The sequence below is a fragment of the Camelus ferus genome, chromosome 28, assembly GCF_009834535.1.
Source record: "Camelus ferus isolate YT-003-E chromosome 28, BCGSAC_Cfer_1.0, whole genome shotgun sequence".
Taxonomy (NCBI): domain Eukaryota; kingdom Metazoa; phylum Chordata; class Mammalia; order Artiodactyla; family Camelidae; genus Camelus; species Camelus ferus.
In genome coordinates, this window is record NC_045723.1 from 4,569,209 (window position 1) to 4,584,478 (window position 15,270).

Genomic DNA, 15,270 nt, shown 5'->3' on the forward strand with positions numbered 1-15,270 from the left:
GGCCCCTGCCCTGTCCTAACTGAGCTGGGAGCCTCATTAGGATGCGCGGACCCAGAGGAGAGCTGTTCCACTTAGAAGGTCCTCAAACAAAGCACTGGCTGCAACCAACAGATGTTCACATGCCCCGCTCCCACTCGTCCACACGTTAGTTTGGTTCCATACCCAGATACCCTGCAGACACACGCTTCAAAGGGAAAGTGTGTGCCTGGTCAGGGTCCAAAGCCCTGTGGCCGGCCGTGTGAAGCTGGAGGCGGAAGTTTGGATGTTCATTCCCCAAGACTCTTCCTTGGCATCGATCTGTTCGCAAAAAGACTCCGCGACCATCCAGGAAAGTTCACGGAGTTCGCAGACAGGGCAAAGGCGGGGCCCTGAGCCAGGAGCAGGGCGCAGGGCCCCCTGAATGGGAAGAGAAGGTGCTAAACTATCTCCCGTCTTTAAGAGTGTCTGCCGATGACCTAAACCAAGGTCTCGCCCCGCGCCTGTTAATGAGGCTGACTTGGTGGAATCTGCCAGAAGTCTAGAGAGCGGCTCTCTCCTGCCTCCACAGCTTCCGTGTGGCCACGTGGCCCAGCAGTTACTATGGAGATTATCAGTTGTGAGTGGGTTGTCCACGAGTTGAACTTACATCTGACAAGTCAGATTTGTCAGGCTGGGGACAGAGTAAAGAGCACTGATTTTTTTTTCTTTCTTTCTGGAAGGGAGTTCCTTGGCTCCTGCCTCGTGCACCCTCCCCCCTTCCCCTTTCCAGCTGGGACAGGCTTTTCCCACATTGTGGTCCTGAGCTGAAGACAGGTTATTTTCTTTTCTCTTGTGTTTTGTCGCTGCTGCAAGAAAGCCAGGGAGTGGGCAGCAGTGGCCCTCTGTGATGATTTCGGGATAAACTCAAAGGAATCCTGTGATTCAGTTACAGACCTAATAGTGGGGCTCCAGCCGCAAGCTTGGTCTCTCCTGTGATGGGAATGGAGTGCCAAGGGCTGGGTTTTCTCTCCAAAAAGTGCATTTAATTTCCTTCATTGGCGTGAACTCCCCCACCTCCCCGCCCCACACACCGATGTGCGTGCGTGTACACGTGTGTACGTGCCTGCTGTGTGTGTATTTGCCCTGCTGCTCTTTGACCCTCAGCAGGTAATGACTTCCACGGACCGGCTGTACCAGGTTAAAGGCGAAACAGCCATTTAATAAAAGCTGCCCCACCACGTCCACTGACGGCGGGAGACTGGGGTGGAGCCATGCCAGAAGGCAGAGACAGGCCGCGTGTCTGGCCTGCTGAAGGCCGCCACCAGCTTTGATGGGAGGGTGGGAAAGGAGGTTCCTTGCCTGCCTCTCCTGGTCCCAAACAAACCTTTGTGTCGCCTTTGACTCAGCTCCTCACCAGGGCCTAAGGTTGTAGGTGCCTTTAGCCGCTCCCTCATCTGTCGCGTATTTGACCCTCCCTTCAGAGCCTCCAAGTTTGAGCGCCATGACCTGGTAGGCAGCCCAGCTGGCCTGGACCAGAAAGATGCCCCCTCCTCTTGGAAGCCTTCCTAACCCCTCAGACCAGCCCAGGGCTGAACTGGGAAGGTGGGGCCTGGGGTCTCATCCAGTCAGGGGTGGGCCTGGTCCCAGCAGTGTTCCCCCTTCTCCGACCATGACAGGAACAAGAGCCCTCTTGCATCAGTAACAGGAAAGGTTCCAACAAATCCATTTTCCCCCAGGACAATTCCTTAAAACCCAAACCAGAAGCAATTCCTCCAGAAGGAGCAGCAGGGGACCCGAGCACTGCGACTTGTTTCTTTAAATCTTGAGACAGACTCACTTCATTTGCACTCAGCCAGCCAGGTGGCCACACCCAAGGCCTTCCTTCTGTTACCCGTGTGACTTACCTTTTTATTCTCAACCTCATGTCAACACCAGTTACCACTCATTCAAATGTTTGAAAATCACCCTTGGGATTTTCAAGGACAGGAGTCTTGCCTCAGACTTTGATCTGGGAAAAAGGAAACAAAAACAAAGCAAAATGATATGGAAAGCCATTCAGTTACAAGAATCTGTCTCTCTGTTTTTTAAATAGCTAAAGTGAATTCTTTGGTTCAGCAAAGCATCTTAATGCATTTGGGGCTATGAACAAGGAAGGCCTGGAGCCCAGAGGGACCTGGGAATGAAGGTCATCAGCTCTGTGTGGAAAAGGATCAGAACTGAGCACTGGGGGGCGGGAGTGGCAGGAGAGAAGGAGGGAGGGAGGAAGGTGGGCCACAGCGCAGCTGCAGGGTGGCACCCGAGGAAGGACCACCAGGGATGGAGTGGAGGTCACTGCTTTTTTTTCACCTCTTCTGGTAACTCGCCCAGCACCTCTGGCCACAGGCGAGGCCCCGACTCAGGCTGGGCTCTGCTGTGGTTTGTTCTCCGGGCTGTGGAATCTGGCGTGAGAGGGGAGGACAGGGCCCAGGGCCCGGGGGGAGGGGGGTCAGCTGGAATCTGCCTTGCACAGCAGCCTGCAGGACCAGGGCAGGCAGTGGTCACCCACCTGCTGCAGCCTCCCGGAGCAGCGGTCCCCTGGCTCCCACTGCTGGGTCCTGGGGCTGGTGGCTCAGGAGGCGGCCACCCATGACAAGTTCCATGCTAGGACAATTTCCAGTATTTCATTATCCTTTACTGTGAGCCACAGAGTCCACCTCACACAGAGGAATGTGCAAGGCCAGAGGACAAGGGCCCGATGCCACCAAGTACAGCTGGGCAGTTGCCTGTCACTGAGCCCTACCTGGAAATCCCCTGCCTGGGGACACTGCTGCTCTAAGGCTGCCCTCAGCCACGCCCCTTGGTGCCCGAGGGAACCGGAGGGGATGATGGACAAAGGTCTGGGTTTTTTTAAGGTAAGGCCAACCCTGTGTATCAGCCAGGCCCTGTTGATGGTGTGAGTGTGAGTGTCTGTGTGTCTGTGCGTGTATGTGAGTGGGTGTCTGTAAGTGCCTGTACTTGCGTGTGTATGTCTGAGTGTGTGTGTATAGATATGCTTATGAGTGAGTATGAGTGAACTGTGAGTGTGTGAATTTGTGTGTCTGTACATGTGTATCTCTATGTGAATACGTGTCAATGTCTATGTGAGTGGGTGTGTCTGTTCGCACACCTGTGGGCGTATGCGTGTGTATGGGTGTGTCTGTGTACGTGTGTGAGTGTGCAGGTCTGTGTGTGAATACAGAATGTACACGTGTGTGTGGATGGATGTATCTCGGAGTGTACACACGCGTGAACGCACGCGTCTGTGTCTGTGTACATGTACGTGTGTGGCAGTGGTGAGAGGTGGGAGGCGCTGGGTCAGTTCTGGAAGCCCTGGGCTTAGCTGGCCCGGGGCGCCCACACCCCCACGTCGTGAGCTGGAGCCCAGCCTGCTTCTGCACTGAAATCACAGGATGTCGGGCTGCCCTGGGCTCTCAGGGACTACAGAGTTGGTAGGATAAGTACCATGTTTCAGACTGGAAATCTGGGTCCAGTCCAGGTTCACAGACCTTATGAGCATGGCCGCAGCTGCCCATGGTGTACACCTTGCTAAGAGAGAGCAGGGGTGCATACACCGTCCCCTCTGTCTGTGCGGAGCCCCATCACAGTTGTTTTCTCTCTTCCTTTCCTGACCATCCTGCCAGGATTGCCATGATTAGCTGGTATTTAAGTCTAGAAATGGGGACCCAGAGATATGAAACAAAGTTCCCCAGGGCAGGCAGCCCCGTTGTGATCTGAGGCAGACACCCCCATGCCTGTCCAAGCCAGTCTGCAAGCACCCAACAGGCACATGATGCTTCCGGAAAGGTGTCCACTGTCGAGGGCAGGGGTCGCTCATCCTCTGTAGCCTGGGGGCAGAGAGCCTGCTCTGCTTCCTTATGACATGAGAGTTGATGAGATGAGGGTCTTCAGGCCCCTCTCTCTGTTCTGTGAGGGGAGCCTGGCTCTGGGGGAAGCAGAGAAGGGCCCCTCCCGGCCCCGTCTTCACGCCCATCTCCTCCCCTCTCAGCCTCGTAGCAGTGCGGGGCATCTTCAAGGCCGAGGGCTTTGCTGGATATGAACCAAGGGTGGCTCGTGCACTTGGGAAGAAAAGGCAGGGAGGTGGGAGGCACAGCTCAGAGTGCGTGCTCAGCCTGCACCAGGTCCTGGGTTCAATCCCCAGAGCCTCTGTTAGAGGCGGGGGAAATGAAAAAATAAAAATAAATCGTATGTATTAAAAAAAAAAAAAGAAAAGAAAAAGAAAAGGCAAAATCTCCATTCCTCCTGTATCGTGTCCTGTATTGTAGGGAACAACGAAAAATGTCTCCCATGACAGTCCTCTTAGATGGTCCAGTTAAAATAGAAGCTTTTTGTAAAAGCAGCACAAACCCCCCTAAATGACTGCAGCATTGCACTCGGGGGGGGGGGGGGGAAGGCAGGCAATACTCAGGACTGTCCCCCAATGCCAGCTGCTTCTGCCGCAGGAGCGACCTGCGTGCTGCCAAGGACACGTCTGCAGAAGCCCAGCGCTCTAGCTCCTCTTGTGAACAGAGATGCAGGCCAGGAGCCAGAACCAGAAAATAAACACACAAACTAGAAACCTCATGTGCTGATGCAGCTGAAAGGGAACAGATATGAGCCCTTCGGAGAAGAAGGCTCGCCTTAAAGCAGCCAGAACTGATCCTCACCTCGCCCCACCCAAGATGCGTGGCTCATGAGTGGCCACCAGCTCGCGGCGACACAGGGCTGGTGCAGTGACTGCTGCAGGCAAGCGGGCTGGCGCTGCCGGGAATGTGTGCCCACACCCGGCCAAGTCCTGCTCACTCTAGGGGCTGTGGGAGGATGGAGAACCCTCTCGAAGCACCCGAGGACAGTCAATGGTCCCCCATCCCCACCCAGGCCACTCACAGATGCACTCTCTCCAAGGGTTTTAGCTGGTTCTTTTTTTTTTTTCTCTCCTGTTTTTTATTTTTTAATTAATTAAACTGATCTGTGGTTTCTAGGCAGCCCACTGGGGCACACCCACAGCTGGTGGAGGCCGCCCCGGGGTTTGGCTGGTGTCACTCATCCTGCAGGTCAGTCTTGCGTGAAAGAGAACATTGCAGCCCTGGCGAGGCCCCTCTGGTTTCTACAAGTCTTAAAAACGTTTGAAAATAGCAACCATGTGCCCAGATGCTGGGCTTGGAGAAGCCTGCCCCGGAGTCTTGCACTGTCCCTTGTCCCTTTGGGTAGCTCCTGCCTGACCCAGCAGGAAGCCCTGGGGACCCCGAAGTGCTTTAATACAAAGCAGAGCCAGATGGTTGGGTGTCAGAGGGAGGGAAGTATCTGGAGTGCAGGCCTTTTCTGTCACCACTGGTCAGGGTGGCTTGGGGTCCTCCAGCTCTGTGTACTGATGGCCACCTTTGTCCCCATTAATTCAAAGGCCACACTGGAGCATCGTCCACGTGCCAGCCTTGGACTAGGCCTTGACACACAAAGGCTAATGGACTGTCCCAGAGCTGACTGCCGGCCTTGTGGAGTGAAGAGACTGGACACACACACGCACGCTTACATGGATGTACAGGCAACTTGCCCCCAGAAAAGAGCAGGGGATCTCCCGCTGCTCCTGGTGTGGAGTGGCCACTGTAGAAACCTCTGGGTATCAGCCCAGCTCATGATGTCCCCTGGTCTAGGAGCTGCTTCCCCATCACAGAGGTGGGCCTCAGGTAACACCTGTGCGCCACAGAACCTTGCATTTGTCAACACACACACACACACACACACACTGATTTATTATAAGAAATAAGCTCATGTGACTATGGAAGCTGAGAAGTCCCAAGAACTGCAGTCAGTAAACTGGAGACCCAGGAGAACCAAAGGTGTGGTCCCAGCCCAAGTCCAAAAGCCTGAGACCTGGGGTGTCGATGGTGCGAGTTCCAGCGAGAAAGCTGGCTGGCCCAATTCCCAGGAAGAGCCTGGGCATTAGTTCGGGTCTGAAGGCAGGAAAAGAACAAAGCCCCAGCTTGGAGGCAGTCAAGCAAGGAGTTGTTCCCTCCTTCTCGTGGGAGGCTCAGCCTTTGTGTGCCAGTCTGGCCTTCAACTGATTGGGCGAGGCCCACCCACACAAAGAAGACCAACCTGCTTTCCTCAGTCTATTGATCTACACATTGAACTTAGTCAGAAACACCCTCTCAGAAACACCTGATTTAGAATAAATCCCAGCATCTAGGCATACCATGGCCCAGTCCTGTTGACTAAAAAATTAACTAGCCTGGACCTTAAGCCAATCGGATTCCCTCTCCAGGGGAATTTCCCACTGGATGAAGGAGACCAGCTGGTCTCTGCCTCAGCAGGATTTGGGGCCCAAGGGGCAGAAGGCTTTCTGTCTGGACTCCCTCCCAATCTTCTCAACCCTCGAGCCCCTTAGGACCCCACCCCTCCCTGCCGCTACATCGTGATCACATGAGCACTGTTTTCCTGAAATGAGCTTGGGCGGAGTTTCCTTACCTGCACCACCCCCAGGACCCCTGTGAACACCAGCTCCTCTCCATCAGGCCCTCCATCCACCAGGGGGGTCTTCATGGACCCTTCCACCGCCCCAAGCTGTTACCACTGGACTGGTACAGCCCCAGCAAACCGACCTGACACAGAGTCTTCATTTTGTTACAACCATCAGGGTGAAAACTGGAAACTGGCTTTTTATGTGTGTGTATGTTTTTTTTTTTTAATCACCAGCCACTCACTTCCAGGGACAGTTTTCCACCCAGGTGGTCACTGACCTGCAAAGCGCTGGCCCCTCCTCGATCCTCCTTCAGTGAAGTTGGAAAGATTTTTAAAGACCTACTTAGAAGTCCTGCAAATTCGAGTTTCCAGTATCATTGGCTATATGGTTTTAATAATAATTCTAGTCACAAAGATTTCTCCTCCCATCCTTGGCTTGGTCCATGCACTAGAGTTAAAACCAAAATGTCAAAGAGGAATGATTTACAGGGAAGTTCTGGCCAGAAAGTGGGCCTTGGGAAACCTGCCTTGAAGGTCTTCATTCTATTTGTAGAAGGAAAAAAAAGGCAGAGAGGTAGGGGGCAGCCAGCCCCGTGTGAACACGGCTGTGTCAGTGCAGGGCACGTGGAAATCAGTGGGATGACTGTGTCTCATGCTGGCTGTAGCATCACTCTGGTCACAGGGTGACGTGAAGGGGACCAAGTGCTCACAATGGCAGGTTAGGAAGAAGTCTCAGAGATGACCTCACCTCACCTCTCATCTGTCAGGTGGGAACACGGGGTTCCTGAGAGGCTCAAAGTCACACAGCCAAGCAGTGGGGAAGCTGGGTTTCCCACAGTCAGACCCAAATTCCAGATGGATTCAAGACTGAAAGTAAAAACGAAACTTTCCAACCATAAGAGAGATGCCGTCATGACTGTGTGGTGGGGAAGAAAGGACTTACAAGCAAGGCTCAAAAAGCACAAACCATGGGACCAAAGACTAGTGCCCTTGACTGTGTTAAAATGAAGAATTTCTCTCCATCTTAAAACGGAAAGGAAAAGCAAGATCTAAAGTCTGAGTTTTCTGGGTCCTGAATAATTCCTTCTAAAAGCAAAAGGGAGTGTCTGGTGGAAAAGAACCACAGGGTCCCCGAGGCAGGCAGGGCGCTAGGCTCCTTGCAAACATTCAACCATCACAACAGTCCTGTGATGCGTGAGTGTCCCTGTTACACGGAGGAGAGGGAGGCTGGTGAAGCCTGTTGCTTGTCACAGTCACATATGCGGTGAGTGACAGGGAGCACCTGTCACCAGCCTCTGTAAGCATCTCCTACAGATCCATCAGCCCCCTATCTCTCCCTCCAACCAGCACAGAAGCCGGTGTGCCCTTTACAAAACGCGAGTCAGACTGTGTTACCTCATCAATCAGACCATTCAGGGTTGTCCTGATACCTGTCACGTAAAACCCAACCTCCAACCCGTTCTGGGGCCCTTGGCAACATGGTCCCTAACTTTCCTGCCTTTCTCCCCAGCTTCAGCTGTGCAGGCCTCCTCAGGGCCTTTGCACAAGCCGTTCCCTCACCAGAGACCCTCCTCTCGCTTCCCCACTTGGCCAACATGACTCACCCTTCAACACCGCCCCCTAGGAGAGCCTTCCCCTGACCTGGGCACCTGCTTTCCCAGCAATCACTGTCCATAATTTATTTGTTGACACTCTTTTTTGCCATAACAGACTGCTCCAGAAGGACAAAAAAACAGGCAGTTTTATTCTTGATTCTAGCTTTAGCTCCATCACAGTGCCTGGCACAGAATACACGTGTGATAAAAATGCATTGGCTGGGTGCCGGATCCATCCTGAAGTCCAAGCATGGTCCCTAACCAGCTGTGTGACCCCAGCAACTAACTTGCTTTCTGAGCCTCATGAAACCCCAGCAAACCTGTAGTGCCTTCCCGCTCTGACACACCCACCAGCTTCCCAAAGAGAAACAGCGCTATGGTGCGCCAGGCAATCATTTAAGCCTCGTCAACCCTGTGAAGTAGATTGTCACTCCCATCTGATGCTTGAGGAAATTAAGGCTCAGACAGGCTAATTGACTTGCCCAAGAGCACAGAGCCAGGAAGTGGCAGGGGCAGGGTGTCCGCAGGCGTCCACACTGTGGGGCAGCCCATGCAGGGTGGGATAAGATGGCCTAGGGAGCAAGTCCGAGCTGATGGCCCCTGCCCTGTCCTAACTGAGCTGGGAGCCTCATTAGGATGCGCGGACCCAGAGGAGAGCTGTTCCACTTAGAAGGTCCTCAAACAAAGCACTGGCTGCAACCAACAGGCGTTCACGGGCCCCGCTCCCACTCGTCCACACGTTAGTTTTGGTTCCATACCCAGATACCCTGCAGACACACGCTTCAAAGGGAAAGTGTGTGCCTGGTCAGGGTCCAAAGCCCTGTGGCCGGCCGTGTGAAGCTGGAGGTGGAAGTTTGGACGTTCATTCCCCAAGACTCTTCCTCGGCATTGATCTGTTTGCAGAAAGACTCCACGACCGTCCAGAAAGTTCATGAAGTTCACAGGAGCAGGGCGCAGTAGGTAATCCAGGGAAGGTGAGGCAGAACAGAGGTGGAAGGATGGCGTGGGAGGTCGGGTGCAGGAACAGCCAGGGTCTAGGTCCTGGGGGAGAGTCAAGCCGAGCAGGGACGGCATGGAGGAAGAATCACATGTGCACACGTTAGGGGTGGGGCCGAGGGGCCGGCTCCGGCTTCCTGACTCCAAATCTCAGGCTCTTACCTGGGTCCCTGGCGTGTTCTAGATGGTGTCCGTGCCTCCCTACACAGACTCACCAGCCTGGGAGACAACTCAGATGGATTCCAATTAGAAGCAGAATTCTCTGCAACACATTATTTTTTAATCGTTTCCACGTTGTGCTGAACTGGAGGGGAGGGGACAGCGGGGCGTCCAGAACACGGCCATGTGACACTGCCATGTGACAGGCCAGGATGGGATGCGGCTTGGGTCAGTGAGGAAGGCAGGGAAGGGGCACAGTGGCCCACGTGGGTCCTTCCCAGGCTCCCAGGCTTGCCTGACCTTGGGGAAATGGCAGAGGGGGTAGTCACAGCAGGAGGGCTCCTTAAAAATGGGTTTTCTTGTGAAACAGATCACGCAGGCACATTAGGTAACATGTCTCACATACAGAAGAGCACAGGAAACGGAGCCAAGCAGTACAAAGAATAACCATAAAATCAACCCTGGAGCATCCACATCCAAGGTTAAAAGAAATACAGCACTTCCTCCTTCCCTCCACCAGAGGCAACGACCCTCCTGGCTCTCACGTCAGCCCTCTCTTGCTTTCTTTGTAAGTTGTACGACTTACGCGTGGTCTCTAAGCAGCAGAGTGTTAAGGTTTGAGAAAGTTTTGAGAAAGGGAGCAGCAAGCATGAGCCCAGCTGTGTGAAGAAAGGGCACTCATGGCCCCTGCAGCCAGAAGCCCCAGGGGGAGGTCAGGTGAGGCAGAGCGTCGGCCTCAGCCTCCCTGATGACAACCCAATTACCTAGTGTCCCGGGAACGGGGCCAAGAGGCAGCCCGTTCTGCCAGGTCACCAACTCCAGCAGAGAAACCCGGACGACGAGGCCCCGGGGCTACAGGGAGGCAGCTCGTGGCCAGAGAAGCCCTCCTGCTTCCCATCTGGCCTCCTTTCCGCCCTCCTTGTCTAATGGGGAGGGGGGTCCCTGGCAGAGGTGATCCCACACGCAGACACACCCCCAGAGCACTTTGGTGGAGAAATGGGATGACTGAGAGCATCAGTCCCGCCAGGCTGGACTAGGAGAGCGAAGGGAGGAACTGAGGGCCACAAGGAGGAAAGCCAGGTCTCCCTGTATCCATCCACCCGGGTCTCCCTGTATCCATCCACCCTGGCCAGGGCGGGAGGGCTGTGATGCAGGGTGAAGCAGCCAGAGTAAGCTTCCCAGGGGTGGGGAACTAGATGTGTTAAGAACAAAGGTGGCTGCTCCAATGTTAAACTGGGAGTCCCTGGATGAATCCCTCCCGCCAATGTTTACCCAGCACCTTCTATGGGCCCAGCCACTCCCACCCACCACCACTCGGTCAAGTGGGCTACATACACAAATGCCTTTTGAGACGAGATTTTGTGCGACATCGGGGAGGGGCTGGGGCTCGTCTCTGGGTTTGAGGACTTGGGCATTCGGGGGCCATCACACGTGGATCTATCCAGCGGAAGCAGTAGCTTGGAGCCGGGCTATAGAAAGCTCTGAGAGCCGGCAGCCATAAGGGGCAAATTTATCTAATCCACGCCCTGACACTTGGCTCCTTGCTCGCTCTGCCACCACCATCCCTCCGTTCTTGTCTCGTGTGTCTCTGCACGAGTTATTTTCCTAAGTGATCATTGCCAACTCGAGCGCAGGGACCGAGCTCTGTTTCTCTGTCTCCGCCCTATGGCTGGTACAAGTTTTGATCCCAGTCTGTAGGTTGGAAAGATCGTTTTGAAGAGACAGCCGTGATTTATCTCATTATGAGGCAGCTTTGCTTCAAGTGGGATATTAGCAAAGGGCCAGTCTCAGTTCTTTAGAGGAAGCGAGACGTTCTAAGAGCAAGAAGGCAGACAGCAGGCAGTCAACATCCTTCTCAGGGACAAGAAATGTTGGAGTGTGTATTGTTCCAGCTGTGCAGCCAATTAATCTCATCAGATGATCTCTATGCAAATATTTTAAAAGGAAGAAGACACATTTAATGAGTACCTACTGCATGTGTTATATCTTTGAATAAATGCATGGATTTGTTTTTTATTTAAATGCATCACTCAGGTCCTACAAGGTGTCCAGCCCCGGGAAATTTTGTGGTTGTAACTGAGCCCCGGGGAAGAGCTCCGAGTAACACAAAATTCACCTTCTGCTCATGTCCAGGCCCCTCCCTGTTGGGAGAGAAGGCTGGGGCCACTGTGGGCCAGTGCTAGCTGGTCTGGGCCACATACCCTCTCTGCTAACACTGAGGACTGAGCAGGGCCAGGCTCAGAGGGAAGGCCCTCCAGGCCCTTGCTGGGGTGGCTCCTCTTGGGGAACTGAAGCAGGGCATGAAGATTCAGTGAAGGATGACCCTTTAGCACATGCAGAAAATGAAATTCCCCCAGCACACCCAAGCAGCAAACAAACAAACCCTCAAACAGAAGATAAACGATAAAAGCCACACGCCACGTGGAACATTGGCCTTTGCTTTCTCAGAAGGCCCTGAGCCCAAACCGTGTCATAATAAGATGAGTGACTCCCATGTCTCCCTCAAACGACAGAACTCACCAAACAGCAATGACAATGCACCCCCAGATTCATAAATGTCACGCAGTTGCCTGATCAATATTAAAGAAGCTGGAAATCCGCTTATGAGTTTGGAATCCTCCGCCTTGAATCAACAGGGGCAAGTGACGATGGTGGCGAGGGTCCTGTGGGCGAGAAGGGTTCTGACAGCCAGATGTGGCTTTTTGCAGGGACCCAGATGTCACCTCCAGGACTCGGGCACCCCTCTCAGGAAGAGCACCAGATAATGATATTAATAACTCCAACACATGGTGACGTTATTTAGATAATTAGGTGAAGTAAAAATTTCACCTATAATTCCTTCTTCAAATTCTTTTTGGACCCTGCACTCAAAAGAAAAAAAAAAAAAAGGAGACATTTGTACCAATTGGAGTTTGGCCACTAAGGGAATTCACATTTCCCCGGGTGGAGGGAAAAAAAAAACCCAACAGATAAAAAAATTGCACTAAAAAGTGAAATTGGATTTTTTAAAAAAATCGATGAAGTAACCAGGCTATTAAAATGGAAAATAAGTCTGATGTCACTCTGAAAAATGAAAGGGTTGAGTCACCTGCAGAGCCACTTAATTAAGCACAGGAAGTAACAAGAGAGCTTGAGTGATTTCCCCCCCAGTTAATGTCAGTATTTCAAAATGAGCCAGGCTGAGGCCAAGAGCATTCCTTCTAATCAGAGAGTTAAATCGGTTCTTTCGCCCTCAGGACATCTTGATACATTTGAAGTTGATGAAGGGCAAAAAGGGATGTATTAAAAATTATCCGAACTGCACCCAAACAGGGGAAGAAGTGAGCTTTCTACATCAGGTCCCCAAGACAGGGAGGTGGAGGCCACAGAGTAGGCACTGGGACCCTTGGGGCAGGAAGGCACTCTGGGCAGGGGTTAGGGAGGCTGCACCCACCTTCACAAGGTCAGACGAAGGTGATTGAAGGTCTCCCCAGGGCCCCTCAGATGGTAGCGGAGTGTTCACTTCTACCTGGAGCAGCTGAGGGGCTCCTGAGATCCCGGGTCCCAAACTTGAACCAAGGTCTGTCTTCTGAGACCCCACCCGCTCCTTCTCCAGTTGTCAAAGGCTTGTTTCCTTTTGGCTGCTGGGATGACCGCAGGTCACACCTAGAACTTTGGATGCTGTTCGGTTGTTTTACGTTCATTATTATCATTATTACTGAACTTTGCTGGTAGCATGAGAATGTGGAAACTTTGATCCTTAAATCTGACCAGGTTTGGGTATGATTAGAGCCTAGGCTTGTTTGGAAGAGCTCAGCACCAAAGCGGAATGTGGCTGCCCGCTGAGTGCAAAGATGAGGGTCCTGGACATGCAAGAAATGACCTCATTAACCTGAAGTGGGGAGTCAGCTGCCTTCGGTCAGTAACACGGTCTGTGCTTAGTACTAACAACTCAAAACTGGCAAACGCTTTCCCGATGTGAACCAGGGAGTTAAAAATGGAGAACGTTCCATTTGTCACCTCAGCCGACATCAGAAGTGATTGTCCCCACCTGCCGGTTTACTTCATCTTGAAATTGACAGCGCAGCACCGGGTTTCTACTTTAACTTTCTAAATGTTTCTCCATCTCCCCATCCCGCTCCAAGTAGGACTGCGCCACGAAAACACAGCGAGTAAATATTTGGTGTTCATCCTTTTTAATCAGTTAGCCAGTTGAGAACCAGGGAAACCTAATCCTAATCTTTCGAGGATTGTCCTGAAGGCAACACATTTATCTGATGCCAGCCAGGCATTAGGTTATAATACCAGGAGCTTTGGGAAGAATAGGATAGAAGTAAGTTATTGTGGGCAGGGCGGAGTGTGAGTTAAGTATATCCCCAGTAATATTGATTATTCACACTTTAAAAATATTTCCTTTTTTTCTTTTCCATTATAGTTTATTACAAGATATTGAATATCTTTCCCTGTGTTATACAGTAGGACCTTGCTGTTTATCTATTATATATATAGTAGTTTCTACTTGCTAATCCTAAACTCCTAATTTAACCTTCTCTCCCTTCCCCTTTGGTAACCATAAGTTTGTTTTCTATGTCTATGTGTCTGTTTCTGTTTTGTAAATAAGTTCACTTGTGTCATTTTTTTAGATTCCACATATGAGTTATATCATATGATATTTGTGTTTCTCTATCTGACTTAGCATGACAATCTCTAGGTCCATCTATGTTGCTGTAAATGGCATTATTTTACTCTTTTTTCCAGCTGAGTAATATTCCACTGTGTGTGTGTGTGTGTGTGTGTGTGTGTGTGTGTGTGTGTGTTTGTGTGTGTACCACATCTTCTTTATCCAGTCATCTGTTGGTGGACAGTTAGGTTGCTTCCACATTTTGGCTGTTGTAAGTAGTGCTTCTATGAACATTGGGGAGCATGTATCTTTTCAAATTATACTTGGAAAATCTTTTCTAATTCGAACACCTGGGTTGGGCATGGGCGGTGGAAGGAGGCGGTATTGTTGTATCCAAAGGAAATAGAGCATGGCCTGGGGAGGTCCAGCATTGCAAGTTCATTTCCCCCTTTTGCTGTTTTCAGCTGTGTGACCCTGGCCTCCCCTTTCTGAGCCTCAATTTCTTTATTTGTTAATGAGACCAGTAACTGAAGCTTCTTTGTGAGTCTGATGAGATTCCTAGGATAGTCCTGGGAAGAATCCAGCATGGTCTCCAGGACAGGCTCCGTGCAGAACTCCTACTGAGATGGGCTGGGACCTGGGACCCTTTGCTGGACTGCTTGCACCTGAACAAATGTCTCCTCCAGCAATAGAATACAAAGAAACTATAAGGAGCTAAAAATAACTGCATGCATGAGCAGTTAGAGCAAATTATGGACAATAAGATATAAGGCCAAACCCCAGCTGCCACTTCTGAGGCTTGGGGAGCAAAAGCAGGGCACTGCACATGATCCCTGCACACAGCACCACCAAGGGGTGGGCAGACGACCTAAGCCACCCCCCGACCCAACCCATAGATCCACCTCTACTGTGGGCAAATGTGCTCCCCAACTCTAACCCCCCTCCAACTGGCGCTGGGTGCCCCTCTCTGCCAGCTGGTCCCTGACCCCTCTCTTGGCTTCCTGCCCCGCCTCTGACCTGGCACTAACACAGCAGTGCAGATTGCTGAGACCAGGAACAAGCCGCACTTGTCATTCATGCCAGGAGAGTCATTTCTATGTCCCACGGGTCAGCTGCACGAGCGAGAAGGGAGTGACAGCACCAACGTCCACAGTCTCTGCGCAGGGGGTCCCTCCAAGCCTCTGCCCTGGGGAGGCATCGCCCGGCCATTGACATGCCGGGAGCAATCTCCTTGGCCTTGGCCTTGGAGGGGCGGACCGGGGGCCGCTGCCACCAAGACTTTGAGAGTAAGGCAGCTGGGGCGTCATCTTTTGCTGGGAAAACAGAGGGAGCTTAGACTGTTCTGCCAAAGTTAAAAACCCACAGATTTTCCACCAGGCACCAGTTACTCCAGATGCACAAACACACCCTGAGATTCCTAGAGAGGAAATATTTATAAAGCCTCGTATGTGTCCTGACCCTTGATTCTCGGTCCAGTGGGATTTGGAT